The 15,702-nt window shown below is 34.7% G+C and overlaps 1 pseudogene; it reads right to left on the reverse strand.

The window, feature by feature from the left end:
• Window positions 1–10,981: 10,981 nt before the first annotated feature.
• Window positions 10,982–12,217, reverse strand: LOC141511553 (non-histone chromosomal protein HMG-14 pseudogene; annotated as a pseudogene).
• Between the last annotated feature and the right edge of the window lie 3,485 nt (window positions 12,218–15,702).

Genomic DNA, 15,702 nt, shown 5'->3' on the forward strand with positions numbered 1-15,702 from the left:
ATAGATATGGATGTTGAGGCATAGATGCCAAACGATTTTTTTCAAGTTCACATGAAAACTAAAGTCAGCAATATCTAGAAATTCTAAAAATTAAAGGACTAATCAATAAAATCAAAGGCAAAAAAGCTATTGAATTAATAAATAAAACCAAAAGTTTGTGTTATGAAAAACCAATAAAATTGATAAACCTCTGGTCAATTGGATTAAAAAAAAAACAAAGAAGAAAACCAAATTGCTAGTATCATAAATGAAAAAGGTGAACTCACCACCAATGAGGAGGAAATTAAAGGAATAATTTGAAGTTATTTTGCCAACTCTATGCCAATAAATTTAATAATCTAAGTGAAATGGATGAATATTTAGAAAAATATAAGTTGCCAGGTTAAATGAAGAAGAGCTTAAATACCTAAACAACCCTATCTCAAAAAAAAGAAATTCAACAAGCAATCATTGAACTCCCTAAAACAAATCTCCAGGGCCTGATGTATTCACAAGTGAATTCTACCAAACATTTAAGGAACAATTGGTTCCAATTCTATGTAAACTCTTTGGAAAACTAGGGAAAGATGGAACTCTGCCTAACTCTGTCTATGAAACCAATATGGTGCTGTTACCTAAACTAGGAAGATTTAAAACAGAGAAAGAAAATTATAGACCTATTTCCCTGATGAATATAGATGCAAAAATCTTAAATAAAATCTTAGCAAAACGATTACAAGTTATCACTAGGATAATACTTTATGATCAAGTAGGACTTATTCCAGGAATGTAGGGTTGGTTCAACATTAGGAAAACTGTTAGTATACTCAATTATATCAACAACAAACCTATCAAAAATCATATGAGCATATCAATAGATGCTGAAAAAGCTTTTGACAAAATACACCATCCATTCCTCTGAAAAACACTAGAGAGTGTAGGAATAAATGGGATCTTCCTGAAAATAATTAGCAATATCTATCTGAAACCATCAATAAGCATTATATTCAATGGGGAGAGGCTAGAGGCATTCCCAATAAGATCAGGGGTGAAACAAGGGTGCCCATTATCACCACTGCTATTCAATATTGCATTAGAAATGTTAGCATCAGCAATTAAAGAAGAAAAAGAAATTGAAGGAATTCAAATTCGGAAGGAAAAGACAAAACTCTCACTCTTTTCAGATGACATGATGGTCTACCTAGAGAATCCCAAGAAATCATTCAAAAAACTACTGGAAACAATTAGCAATTTTAGCAAAGTTGCAGGTTATAAGATAAACCCTTATAAATCCTCAACTATTCTATATACGTCTAGCAAGATATAGCAGGAAGAGCTAGAAAGAGAAATCCCATTCAAAGTAAGCTCAGACAATATAAAATACTTGGGAGTCTATTTGCCAAGACAGACTCAGAATCTTTTTTGAAAATAAATATAAAACACTTCTCACACAAAATAAATCAGATTTAAATAACTAGGAAAATATCAACTGCTCATGGATAGGTAGAGCTAATAAAATAAAAATGAAAATTCTACCAAAAATAAAATATCTGTTTAGTGCCCTACCTATCCAAATTCCAAATAATTACTTTAATGAGGTAGAAAAAATTGTAAGTAAATTCATATGGAGAAATAAAAAGTCAAGAATTGCCAGGATCTTAATGAAAAAAAAAGTGCAAAAGAAGGGGGCTTAGCCCTACCTGATCTAAAATTATATTATAAAGCAGCAGTCATCAAAACTGTTTGGTATTGGCTAAGAAGTAAGAGTGGTGAACCAGTGGAATAGTCTAGATGTAAAAGCAGGAGATGATTATAGTAATCTGCTGTTTGATAAACCCAAAGAGTCCAGCCATTGGGATAAAAACTCCCTCTTTGATAAAACTGCTAGGATATTTGGAAGTTAGTATGGAAGAAACTTAGACTAGACCAACACCTAACACACTTTACCAAGATAAGATCCAAATGGTTACAGGACTTAGACATAAAAAACAATAATATAAGCAAATGAGAAGATCAAGGACTAGTTTACCTGTCAGATCTATGGAAAGGGCAGAAGTATATGACTAAGGAAGAGTTGGAGAACGTCACCAAAAACCAATTAGATGATTTCAATTACATTAAATTAAAAAGCTTTTGCACAGATAATACCACTGTTACCAAGATCAAAAGAAATGTAGTAAATTGGGAAACAATCTTTAAAACTCATGATTCTGACAAAGGACTCATTTCTGAAATATACAGAGAACTGAGTCATATTTTTAAAACAAAAAGCCATTCCCCAATTGACAAATGGTCAAAGGATATGCAAACACAATTTACAGATGAGGAGATCAAAGCAATTCATAGCCATATGAAAAATGCTCTAAATCATTAATTATTAGATAAATGCAAATTAAAGCTTCTCTGAGGTACCACCTCACACCTCTCGGATTGACCAATATGACCAGAATGGATAATGATCATTGTTGGAAGGGTTGTGGGAAATCTGGGACACTATTACACTATTGGTGGAGCTGTGAACTCATCCAACCCTTCTGGAGAGCTATTTGCAACTAAGTCCAAAGGGCAACAAAAATGTGCATACCCTTTGACCCAGCAATACCATTACTCGGGCTATATCCTGAAGAGATGATAAAAAAAAGGGTAAAAACATTACTTGTACAAAAAATATTTATAGCAGCCCTGTTTGTGGTGGCAAGGAATTGGAAATCAAGTAAATATTCTTCAATTGGGGAATGGCTTAGCAAATTATGATATATGTATGTCATGGAACACTATTGTTCTATTAGAAACCAGGAGGGACAGGACTTCACGGAAGCCTGGAGGGATTTGCATGGATTGATGCTGAGTGAGATGAGCAGACCTAGAAAAACACTGTACACCCTAACAGCAACATGGGAGTGATGATCAACCTTGAAGGCTTGCTCATTCCATTAGTGCAACAATCAGGAGCAATTTGGGGCTGTCTGCAAAGGAGAGTGCCATTTGTATCCAGATAAGGAGATGTGGAGTTTGAACAAAGTTCATGGACTATTCCCTTCAATTTAGAAAAACACAGATATCTTACTGTCTGATCATGTTACCTCTTAGACTTCTTGTCTCTTCTCTAAGGATATGATTTCTCTCTCATCACACCCAATTTGGATCAAGGTACAACATGGAAACAAAGCAAAGACTGACAGAGTGCTTTCCGTTGGGGGGGGGGAGTAAGATTGGGGGAAAAGTTGTAAAACTCAAATAGTATCTTTAAGAAAATTTAATTTAATAAAAGTTGAACTCTTGTTGTATAATAATTCATTGTCCTTTTTCTGCATAGATTATTTTCAACCCATTAATTTAAGCCTGGGTATTGCCAAAATGAAAATGTTTGGTTAATTTAACTTTTCTTTAGTACAGAATGAACAGACACATGAGGATTTTAGAATTTTTTTTGGTTGACATTTCCTTTTTGACAAAAATGAGCAATTGAGATTGAAAAATCATTAAAATGTTTCAAACGTTGATCCTTTTTTTTAATACCAATGTAGCCTGGGTATTGAACAAAAGGGATCCAATTCTTAGTGCATGCACAGGTATTCCCTACCTGGTCCTAGTCCAAGTGGAAATAGGTGAAAAGGCTCTTCTGGCTGTGCCTGATTAGGGGAAGAAAAATCTTCCGGTACTAAGAACTGATGTCTGGAGTTTCCAAGTTGCACTTAATATGTAGTTAAAGAAAATGAATCTGTTCTCTCTCCTGCCCTCCCCTCTCTATCATCTCTCTCCCTCCTGTCCCTTTCTCCCCCTCTCTCTCTCTTTCTTGGCTTTGAAGTAGGAAGGCAGCCTGCCGTGACTCTCTGTGTTCCACCCAGTCAGTTACTATAAGCACATATTTATTTCTGGGTTGTTTTTTATTTTGTGCTTGTTTTTTGCTGATCTTAGGCAAATGAGCCTTTCAAGATGGAATATTTGTAAACCTGATGAGCTCAAAAGATCACAGAGTCCCATTGACTGAGTTGAAAGGCTATAACATCAGCCTCTCTTAAAAGCAGAGGAGGAAGATCCCCCTAGATCGACAGTTTGCTGACCTTAGCGGAGGCACCTGTAACAGTTATAGAAACACAGTCACCTGAGAACAATAGCAGCTTCAGGAATTGGACCTCTCAAGGTGGATGGAAGTGCCAGTATGCTATCTAGAAAGGAGTCAACCCTCAGAATCTAACTTAAAGCTATATTTAAGGGAAGTTTATGACATTTCTACAACGGAAGAAAAGAACTAACCATGGTGGGTCAGAAGTTATCCTTTTGTTAGATGTTCTCTTCATGTGCACCTCACTCATTGTACTATTTGTTAGAACTCTCCAGTGGATATTATATTTATTTGAGGTAGAACATGATCCAGACTTTGGGGGAAGTATATTAATTCGTCTTACTTTGCTATTTAAGGATTGCTTTTTTCTCAAAACTAATTAAGTCTGATAGACAGATTGTTAAAAAGAAGCATACTAGTAGGGGCTGGGGAACAACACAGAACAATACAGCCCATCTGGACTTTTAGTCAATTCATAAACATTAAGCACCCACTCGGTTCCAGCATTTGTGCTAAGCCCAGTGGACACAATAAAAGGAAAAAGACAGTGTCTGCCCCTGTTGGAGATTACAGTGTAATTGGGGAGAGAAAAAAAAATAACAACATGTACCAACAACCTATATTCAGGATAAATAGAAAACAAAGGCAAATGGAGTTAAGTGACTAGTCTAGGGTCATACAGCTAGGAAGTATCTATCTGAGGTCAAATTTGAACTTGGGAGATGAGTTTTCCTGACTCCAAGCCTAGCATTCTGCCCACTGCATCACCTACTTGTCTCTACTTCCCCTTATCTTCTTGCAATGTAGTAACCTCTATTAAATCCAAAAATATTTGTTGCAGGGAGGAAAACCATTCTACATGTGAATACAACCCTAAATGCCTGAATAGATTTACATGGGGTGACCTTTATATGAGACATAAATAACTTACATGAGAACCTAAGGAAGCAGCTATGCTTTGGGGACTTCAGGTTCTAAGTATAAGTGAGGCAAGTAATCCCTATCATGGGTTCAACTCATGGGGGCTTCATTTGAGATATATTTGGATGCCCATTAAAGAGGCTGGCACTAATTGGAGATTTTCTCCATGAAGGACATATATCTGTAAATGTATTAACTGCCTAAATGATGCTGTGAATTTTTTTAGTATTCAGAACCCTACCTCACACCCCCTAAGTCTCAGGGTCCTGGCGGACATCTATGATTGATACTTTGATGGTGAGCATAAATCATCTAAGGCCTGTGGTGAGTTAGATTATAATCATTCCAGATGATCTTGTATGGATTAGTTCTAGAGAATCACTGGGATGGGAGAGGTCAAATTAGACTAGACCTTAGAGGAATGGCAGATGGAAGAAAACAATCCACTTGGTTCAAGAAGGAAATAAGAAGCTGCAAAATCAGAAATTTACCAAGTAATTGAATAATATCCTGAGTAACTTTATTCATCCTCAGATTGTGATGCTATTGTATAGTTTGTGTCTTATTAAGGAGTTGTGGCCTAATCATTTTTTGAGAAGTTAAAAAATGTCACTATTACAGTGAGACCATTTTCTTGTCAGAGGAATTCATTTATCAAATTAGAGTCAGAATCACTTTGAATGATCAAAAATACACAGAGTGCACTGAATATGTGTATATTAGAAAGAAAATTTAAAGTATTGACTTGGAACAGACTACTTCCAGAATACAAAAAAATTGTTCCAATTTTACATTTATGTAGGTCTTAATGAACATAGGAGATGTAAGGGTGGGAATAAGCATAACCAATTAACCATGTGCCTAATATGTTTTACAAATATAATCTAATTTGATCCTTACATTTTACAGTTGAAGAAACTGAGGTTAGGTGACTTGACCAGGTTCCCACAGTAAGTATCTGAGGCTAGATTTGAACTGAGGAAATTGTGAGCTGCCTCAAAATTTAGCAACCATTAAAATTTGGTAAATGGGATAAAATGGATCATCTCACCCTAGTTTTGGCTCTTATCAGGTTATCACAGTAGTGTGGAATGGGAAGTCAGAAATTGTAGAAAGGAAAAACTACTATATTTTTTAGGTTGCCTTGCCAAGGTTGCTTTATTGTTTTTAAATCAACTTATAGTTTCCCAAGAAATTAAAAAAAAAAAAAAACCCACATCTGAACTGTAGCTCAAGTTTCTTATACTTTGTCTATTTGTATCCTTGTTCCCACAATGCAAAGGGAAGTGGTTTTCTTGAGCATCATTTAATTCCTCACAGTCACTGAAATAATTCTATAACAGATCTACTTTGGCTTAGATTTGCTTACTTTTCCCCTAAACTAGTGAGATGGAGAGAGGTAGCATGGAAGTTACAGGGGTGGGTAAGTAAGCAGTAAGTAAAAGGAAATAAGTTGTCCTTTAATCTCCAAGATCATGATATCAGAGAAGTGATATTATATCATGCACTGGGAAGATCTGAGTTCAAATCCATCTTCACATATTTACTTAGCTATGTAACCCTTGGCAACTCACTTAACCCTGTTAACCTCAGTTTCCTTATTCATAAAATAATATAAAATAGAAAAGGAAATGACAAACCACTCCCGGTTTTTGGCCAATAAGTAACCAAAGGGAGTCTAAAAGAGTGACAAATGACTGAATAATATCATTTAGAATTTTTCTGTTATCTTAAAAATATTACCTAAACCAATGTTCTTTTTCCCACCTATATTCCAAATCTAGCTGTAAGTTGATATGAATCCAGGGAAATAGAGTGTAAAACCTCATAATAAATGACTCCATTTGCTAGGAAACTGCATTGGGTAATTGACAGAAAATGACCAGGAACAGAAGGCATGAATAGGTCAGACAGATTGTATTGTTAAGTATTTCCAATGCTCTGTAAATGAGAGCTTGAAATCAATATGCCATTTGAGCTGTATCTAATGGGGACTTTTGAACAGAGGAGCAGTGCAGGAAAGACATAATGATATAACATGATTTAAACTGTTGTATTCAGACTTATTGAAGCCAGTGAATAGAACACAGCTAAGTTGAGATAATAATGGCTAATTTATTTAGTAGTTTTAAATTTTACAAAGCATATATAATATAAATTAAGTCATTTGTTCCTCACAACAGCTTTTGAGGTAGGTGCCATTTTATAGTTGAGGAACCCATAGAGATTCTCTCATCCAGGATCTCACAACTAGTGTCTGAGGCAGAATTACTAAATTAAACTAAACTCTGACTAAAATCTGACTCTATGTCCCATGCTCTGTTCACTTAGTTGCCTCTAAAGAATGGTTTGTTGGTTGTTATCCTTGATGCTCAAAGAGGACCAAAATGACAATCACTATGTTGAGTTCCAGGAACAATATCTGACTGTGGTTAATGAGACCAATATGAATTAGGAAGGCTCTACCTCAGTTGGTCATAAATAATTCATATGAACATTTGGAATGGAAATATCTCTAATTTTGCTCATCTCACATTTCTTTTGTGCTACTGCAATTTTGCTCAAAGACTATAGTACTTCCTTTGATGTGCCCTGCCATGCTAGGCTATCCTGTATGTACATGTATGAAAAGTATTACTGCCAAGGTAAGTGATTTTATCCATCAATGAGAATTTCTCGATTTGCTATAACCAATGATACCATTTGACCTTTGGAATAAGAATACCTGTGGAGGTTAATAAAGATTTGCTGTGAAAAACTCTACTGTACTAGATATAAAACAATGAAAGAATTTTTACTTTTAAAAATTTGTTATTTCAAACATTATTTAAAATAATTTTTGAACTTCAAATTCTCTCCCTTCCTCAACTACTGAGAAGGTAAGCCATCTGATATAAACTATACATAAAAATAATGTGAAACATATTTACCATGATGTATAAAGAAAAAAAGAAAAATGAAAATGAAAAAGGTATGCTTCAATCTGGAGGAGGATAGCATTTTTTCATCATGAGTCCATTGGAATTGTCATGAATCATTGTATTGACCAGAATAACTAAATCTTTCACAATTGATCATCCTTACAATATTGTGGTTAATGTTTAACATGGCTCTCCTGGTTCTGGTTATTTCACTTTGTATCAGTTCATAGAGGTTTCCAAAGGTTTTCTGAAACCATCCCCCACATACCACAGACTTGGTCAGATACCATAGACTTGTTCAGCTTTTTCCCAGTTGTTGGGTATCCTCTAATTTTCCAATTCTTTGCTCCTCCAAAAAAGAATAACTATAAATATTTTTGTATATAAAGGTCCATTCCCTTTTTATGAAGGATCTTTTAATAAATTACTTCAGTACCTTTGATCAATCATGTTAAACTGAAACCTTAGTAAAATCTACAATCTGGGATAGTGAAGCCCTTAATGAATAGCTATCATTGTTTACCAGTTTTCCAATTATTTCTGAAGTCATTTGGAAAAATTTTCTTTCTACTAATATTGAACTGGCAAAACTTTATTCATTCAAAAATGTAAGAGAAATGAGACTGTCAGATCCAAAGAAGTGGTAGCTAGATAATGTTAATAACACTTTACTGGAGAATCATCTAAATTCAGAAAACTACTTCCTAACTATTAGTTTCCAACCCTCTCTCCTCTCCACCATTCCCATAATGTCCTCCTACTGCACCGTGGGTAAACAAGGATAACCTTATCTTGAAATATCTTTATTTTTCTCTTTTCTTTTAAACCAAGGGTCTTAACCATGATCCCAAAAATATTAATTTCAAGGGGTCCTAACTTGAAAGAAAAAAATTATATCTTTATTTTCACTAACCTCTATCTGAAATCTAGCATTTCTTTGTATAAACCATAGTTGAATTAGCAGTACCTATGACTTTGTCACTAATAAAAACAGGTTTTATGCATGGTATTTCAAAAGATTGTTCACATTCGTCACTACTTTGAAATTGCTGTACTAGCTATATTATTTCACAGATTTTTAAAATAGTTTCCTGTTTCAATATAATTTGTTCCTTTCATAATCCTCTATATTTTTACTTATTTATTATTTGTTTGTTTGTTTGTTTGTTTATGTTTGAGAAGGGATCCATGGTCTTTACCAGACTACCAAAGGGGAATTCATGACACAGAAAAAGTTAAGAATCCCTCTTTTAAATGGAATTGAAGAGAATTTATCATCAAGAAGAATTTTCCATGTAATAATAATAATAGTAATAATTGCTAATATTTATGTAGTGCTTGCTACTTCTAGGCATTGTGCTAAGTACTTTATAAATATTATCTCATTTGATCCTCACAACAACCCTGGGAAGTAAGTGCTATTATTGTTTTCATTTTATAGAAGAGGAATCTGAAGCAAACAGAAATGAAATGACCTGCCCAAGATCTCATTTTAGTAAATATCTGTATTTGAAGTCAGATCTGATACTAACTCTAAGCTGAGAACTCTACATAGTGTGCTACCCAGCAGGCCCTAAACTATTGTGGAAACTAGGAGTATGGAGAAGTATTGTATTTGCTGTTAAGGTGAAGTCTGCTCCTTTATTTGCATCTACTCAATTCACCAAGTTGTTCCCCATGGACAAGAATTCCTGTGTCTGATGATCCATGAGCTAAAAGTGAACCTAAGAAGTGTGTCAGAATCTTAAAAAGCTATCAGCAGTATAGTTAATTAATAGATAATAAATATAGTTAATTAGCTTAAATCCCTTCCTTGGTCTGAATGTATTTTGAGAAGCATTACTTATGGTAAAAGGTCCAAATAATTAGACTATTTGAGAAAGTGACAAAGTGAAAGTAGATTTTGTGATGGAGTAAGAAAGGGGGTGAGGAGAAGGTGAGGGAAAAGTATCATGGTTATTGATCTGTATATTTCATATTTTCTTTCAATTTCAGACTTAGAGCTAAGGGAAGAAGCATGTGGCAGTTCCCTCTTCCACTCATTCCCAATGTCAGAGATGGATGAAAAGCTCAGATGCCCAGCAGAGTCACCACCAAACCTATTTTTGATTGACGTTTCTCATGGATTGTCACCACGGTCCATTACAAGTCAAATTTGATGTAAAACAAGCAAATAAACTAAATGAATTAAGACCGATAAGGAAGAATTGAAAAGTAAGGAGAAGGTGAGTGTTATTGCAATCTTTATTTTATAGATGAAAAAACTGCAGCAGACAGAAGGTAAGGGAGGACACTTGCAGCTGCAAAGATGAGGAAAGACTGCATATAAAAGGTAGTAATGATTTTAATAATGATTGAATTGAGTTAGTTTAAAAGACAAAGATGGATGATGGAATGACATATATGAAGAATAGAAAGAAGGCTATTTTGAGTAAAGAAAAATGAGTTTTATATGCTATTATATATAAAATATTATATATATATAAACATGTTATATATTATATATATAAACATGTTATAAAAATTTGATTGGAAATAAAGGTTGGGATAAGTTCATGAAAGGCTTTTTCAGGAGCCAAATAAGAGCCCCTGAAGGGGATGCCATGATTTTAAGCTCTTTTACCAATCTGGTTGCCAGCTTCTCCATTTATCCCTAGTTTTGTACTTCTGACCTTTCAGTTGAGCCAAAAATCAAAATGAGTATCTTGGCTGCCTTATCATACTGTTGACTCATATTGCGCTTATGGTCCATTAAGAACTCTAGATCATTTTTTGTCTAGTATGTTACTGTCTTGCTTGTTCTGTCTAGAATGCTACTATCTAGAAACATCCTTACTCATCCTATTCTTATGAAGTACAGGTTTTTAAATTCTGAGGGAATACTTTATACTTATTCCTACTAAAAATTTTTATGTTAAGAACAGATCTTCTTATCTTTTTATATTAGCTTTCATTTCCCTTAGACTCTTCACCAACCCCTCCCAGACAACCAATAAAGTCACAACCAATATTTTTTTTTGTTTTGTAATCAAGATTTTATTAGTTCATTTGGTCTTCAGTACATAAACACTATGAATAAATTGTAAATTTAAAAAAATATTAGAAAAGTCTAAAAATTATTCACTTGTAATCTTTTTCTAAACTGTTATTCCAGTAACTTTTCTTACTTTGTTTGGAGGCAATTCTTCCTAAAAAGAAGTTATCAGATACCAGTATCCTGAATATAGATAAGGTAGTTTTTTACAAAGCAAGGTTCCACTAATTCTGTATTTAATAGAACTACACTCATTATAAACATTTTCCAGTCTTTTACAACACATTAACAAAGTTACCAGAAAAAAATTGTACCACTATTACCAAAGATGACAGTGTCACTGATAGCACATAATTTTGAAAGGGAGATCCAATACCAGGGAGTCATTTTATTTAGGAAACAATTCTACTGAAAGACAAGATGGATATAGATTAATCAAAATAAGATCTTTAAAATTTGTGGTCACAACTCCAAATTGCTATTTCTGCTTCATTTAATTTGATGTAAGAATTGCCTATGGAATGTTAAGTCTATGCACAAGACATGAAACACTTTCCTAATCAACAGACTATTAATTTCTGGTTGTATTAAAACAAACAAAAAACCAAACTGACAATCAGCACATGATCTCACCTTTTTAAATAGGACTCTAAATAATGCCACTTTAGATTGGCTTCACTTATTTAAATGTTTTAAAACATTAATGTGATGAGGTGGGACTGCCTCCTTCTTAAAAATGTGTTTCTAGAGAGTTACTAAAAAACTGACATTTACAAAATAGTTGATAAAAATATTCCTCTAAATTGTACAAGAAGGGAGGGTACAGGGACAATTGTTAAGATTTTTATAAGATGTTATTCAGATTTGGTTTCTTTCTCTCCTGCTGAATCAGAGGCTGGAACCTCTTCATTTTTAGTTTCTCCATTTTCTGCAGGCAAATCATCTTTATTCTCTTCTTGCTTGGTAGCTTCTGCTTCTTTTCCTTTGGCTCCTTTTTCCCCTTTTGTGAGAACTTTTTTCTCCTCAGATTTAGCCTTCCCAGTTGTCTTTTTTGGCTTTGGTTCCACCTCTGCAAGGGCTGGTATAGCTGACAATCTGGTTGACCTCCTCTTGGGCTCCTCCCTTACATCCCCTTCTGTGGAGTAGACCTTCCTCTTGGGCATCTTGGCTGCCCGTGTGGACCAGCTCCCTCTCCTCAGGGGTGGGTGATCACCAGGGCCGGCGGTTGGGGATCTGGGGTCGGAGGCAGAGGGAAATGGCCTCAACCAATATTTTTTTAAAAAGAAAAAATTAGTTAAACTAATTGATATATACATATTCATATATATATATATATATATATATATATATATATATATATATATATATTCTGATTGAATTTTAACTTCCTTAGATTCAGTTATAGGCTACTAAGCTGTTTTTGGAGTTTAACTGTCATCTATTAAGGCAGTTTCCAAAGTGGGTGGCTATAGAATGACCTCATGGGGTTATTGAACCAAAGAGAAAAGTCTGAAGGAGCTTAATAAATGTTCTTCTTCCCTCAACCAATTGTGGGCTTGGCTGCAATACAATCCTATCCTCCATTTCAATTCTTCTTACTGCTACTGTTCCCATAGCTACACAGATCCATCAGGAAGTTTGTAAACTAATCATCCACAGCAGTTTCAGAGGAAAATTTCCACCTCCTCTACTATTAGTATCTCCATATCTTGATCTCCTATTATCACAGCATCAGGCAGCTTACTTCAGCACTTAGGGCAGTGGCAGGGGAAAAGGCCCCTCGCACATTTTTCAAGTTTTGGAAGCAAAAAGTGAGTAGCACAAGATGAGTAGGCATGAAGAGGTCTCAAAGAGTTATCCATCAGTTCTATAGGGAGAGTAGGAAAGCTAGATCAATATATCCGAGTACAACACTCAGGCATAATTACCCCAAACAGTTTTAACTAAATTAATTTCAACTGAACCCTATAGTGATAAGAAATCCAATCAGAAATTTCTCAGGAGCATTAAACAAGTTAACCAATTCTATGTTGAAACTCAGTTATGAAAATATTTTTAAAAGACAAATTCCTGGACCCTAAGATTAAAGATAGAAAAGAAAGATAGGATGGAAAATAAAAGGATAGAGCCTTGTGCTGCATCAGTGGCTATGACACAGATGAAAATCCAGTAAAACCAACTGAGAAAGAGCAATCAAACAGATGAAAGGAGTACCAATAGAGTAGTGTTTTGAAAACCCAAAGAAGAGATCTTCAAAAGGGAAGATGATCAACATGGTGAAATGCATCATAAGGTCAAGAGGAAGCACTCAGATTCTGTGGTTCTTTCCAGCTCTAAATCTATGATTCAATCAATCTTTTGCAGTTAGGCTAAATACAAGCCTTAAATTAAAATCTTTTGATTGATCTCCAAGTCTTTATGTGCCATGTTCTTCCTATCATTGGCTCATAAAGATTTCCATTGGGGAGGGGAAAATAACCAGTGGTATTACCCTGAAGTGTTAGCAGTTTTAGTACAAGCCATCAATAAAATGTCTATATTTTTTAAGTTAACTCATCAGAAAAATATTGGGGGATAACTTTAAAAAATATAATCAGAATAATAGAATAGGAAAGAGCTTCAAATGATGTCTTGTACAAATGATAACTGAAGTATTAATTTCCTCTACAACATCCCTAACTACTGGTTGCCAAGAATTGCTAGAATACTTACAGTGTCCTGGAACTCTCTACTACTAAAGGTAGTTATTCAATGCTGGAAACAGCACTAATTCATAAATTTTTCCTTTCTGCTATTCAGGCAAGAATTTCCCTTCTGCAAATTTTACCAGTAGCTCTTAGAAGAACCCTCCAGAACCAAGGAGAATCAGCATAATCCCTAATAAGAAGACTAGATATTTCAAATCCTTGAACCAAGATATCTTGTACCCCCCAAGTCTTCTCTTTTTTAGACTGAATATTTTTCAAATAATTTTTGAAGGGCTGATCTTCGATTGAATCACCATCATGATTTGAAATTGGATGAATGGTCAGAACCAAAAAGTGGTCATAATGGACCAATGTCATCCTGGAAGAAGATCTCTTGATGAATACCTTGGGGCTTGATGGAATTGAATAGTTTTATCATGATAGGATAATTTCATAGACAATATCAGATGTATTTTTACATATATATAAGGGTAGTTAACACAGTAATCCAATTTTTTTATCATGAGTTTTTAATATTGTACCTATACCCCCAATATATGTATATTTAATTTTATACATATGTATAAGTATTACTATATTTCTACTAATATGCATTGTAAAACTTAGAGAAAATTGAAACTTTTAAAAGAACGAGATAAACCTGAAATAAAACCTCATCCTAGAGTAGAATCTGTTGAGTAGGGAAGTGAACTGGTCACACCAGCACTTAAGAAAGTTCAGTCTGGTAGCATTGTAGAGATAGATAGGAATGGGTAAAGAATAGAGATGGACAGACAGACTAATTTGAGGGGAAGGGTGAGGAAAAAGAGAGAAGACAAGGATAACACTAAGGTTGAGTACCTTAATCAGTAGAAGAATATTGTCACATTCAACAGAGATGGAAAGTTTGAAAGAGGGATAGTTTTGGGAAAAAGGTAATGAATTCTATTTGAACATGATTTAAGTTTAAGATATCGACAGGAGATTATCCAGTTTGAGATGCCCAATATGCAGTATGTGGTTTTTTAAATTTACTTACAGTATTTTGTTGTTTTTTGGCACAAAGGTTTTTGTTCAATTATATTATGACATCTAGACATGGCTATAATTGTGCACTTCCTCCTATATTTATTCACAATTTTCTCTTTGCCAGGGAACTTTCCTTCTTTATTTGACACCCATCACCATCTCATGGCATGCCACCTTCTTTATGACTTTCCTTCTCAGAACACTCAGGTCTCACTCACTGATTCAGAATCCCAGTCGGTAACTAAGTCAGGAGGGATAGGCACAGGAGGATTTCACCCTAAATGTGTTGTGCTTTCCCTAGTAGAGGCAGAGTATCTTCTCAATTCTCTACTCCGCCTGCTTCAGACCCCACACCCAGGTAAATGACCTGCAGCATCTAGTTATGGTGCATGTGCTGCTGCTGCTGCTGCTGCAAGGATCATCAGGCTGATGGGGTTCTTTTACCGTCAAGTGTTTCAATTAAGTTTCCTTGTGATTTAAGTCAAAACTTGTATTTCTAAAGTTATGGACATCTGACCCCCCCCAATTCATTTGTTTAAGTATTTGTATGTCCCTCTTCACTTTTCTGGTAACCAAGTCAATCTCATGTTTCTGACAATGTATATTTTTCAACAGCAACTCTATAGATGGCTCAAACTAACCATTAAGATAAAGTAATTCTTTTCATTTACATTGTAAAATATCTGGCAAATCTATCTGGCCATGGTTTTGTTTTATGGAAGTAGGAATTTGCAGTACAAATTTGTAGTACAGAGAAGAATCATGGGCATCTTGTGTCAACATTTACCAAAAAGAAGACCATAGAGTAGACTCTTGTGGGACACAGCCTATCTGATCAGTACTTCATTTTCATCCAAAGTTTCCTCATGAGAAAAATCTCAACCTGTAAGTTTACCTCATTCTCTGTTAATAATATGAATAGCCTTCTTATTTAGGGTCTCTAATTTCACTAATGCACCCAATAAAAGAATGGATAGATTTGGCTACCATGGTTCCTGGTTGTTTGTTTGTTTTTTACGGGCAATCTCTCAAAACTACATACTATCCAATAATTCTCCAGACTGG

This window comes from Macrotis lagotis, chromosome 2 (assembly GCF_037893015.1).
Source record: "Macrotis lagotis isolate mMagLag1 chromosome 2, bilby.v1.9.chrom.fasta, whole genome shotgun sequence".
Taxonomy (NCBI): Eukaryota; Metazoa; Chordata; class Mammalia; order Peramelemorphia; family Peramelidae; genus Macrotis; species Macrotis lagotis.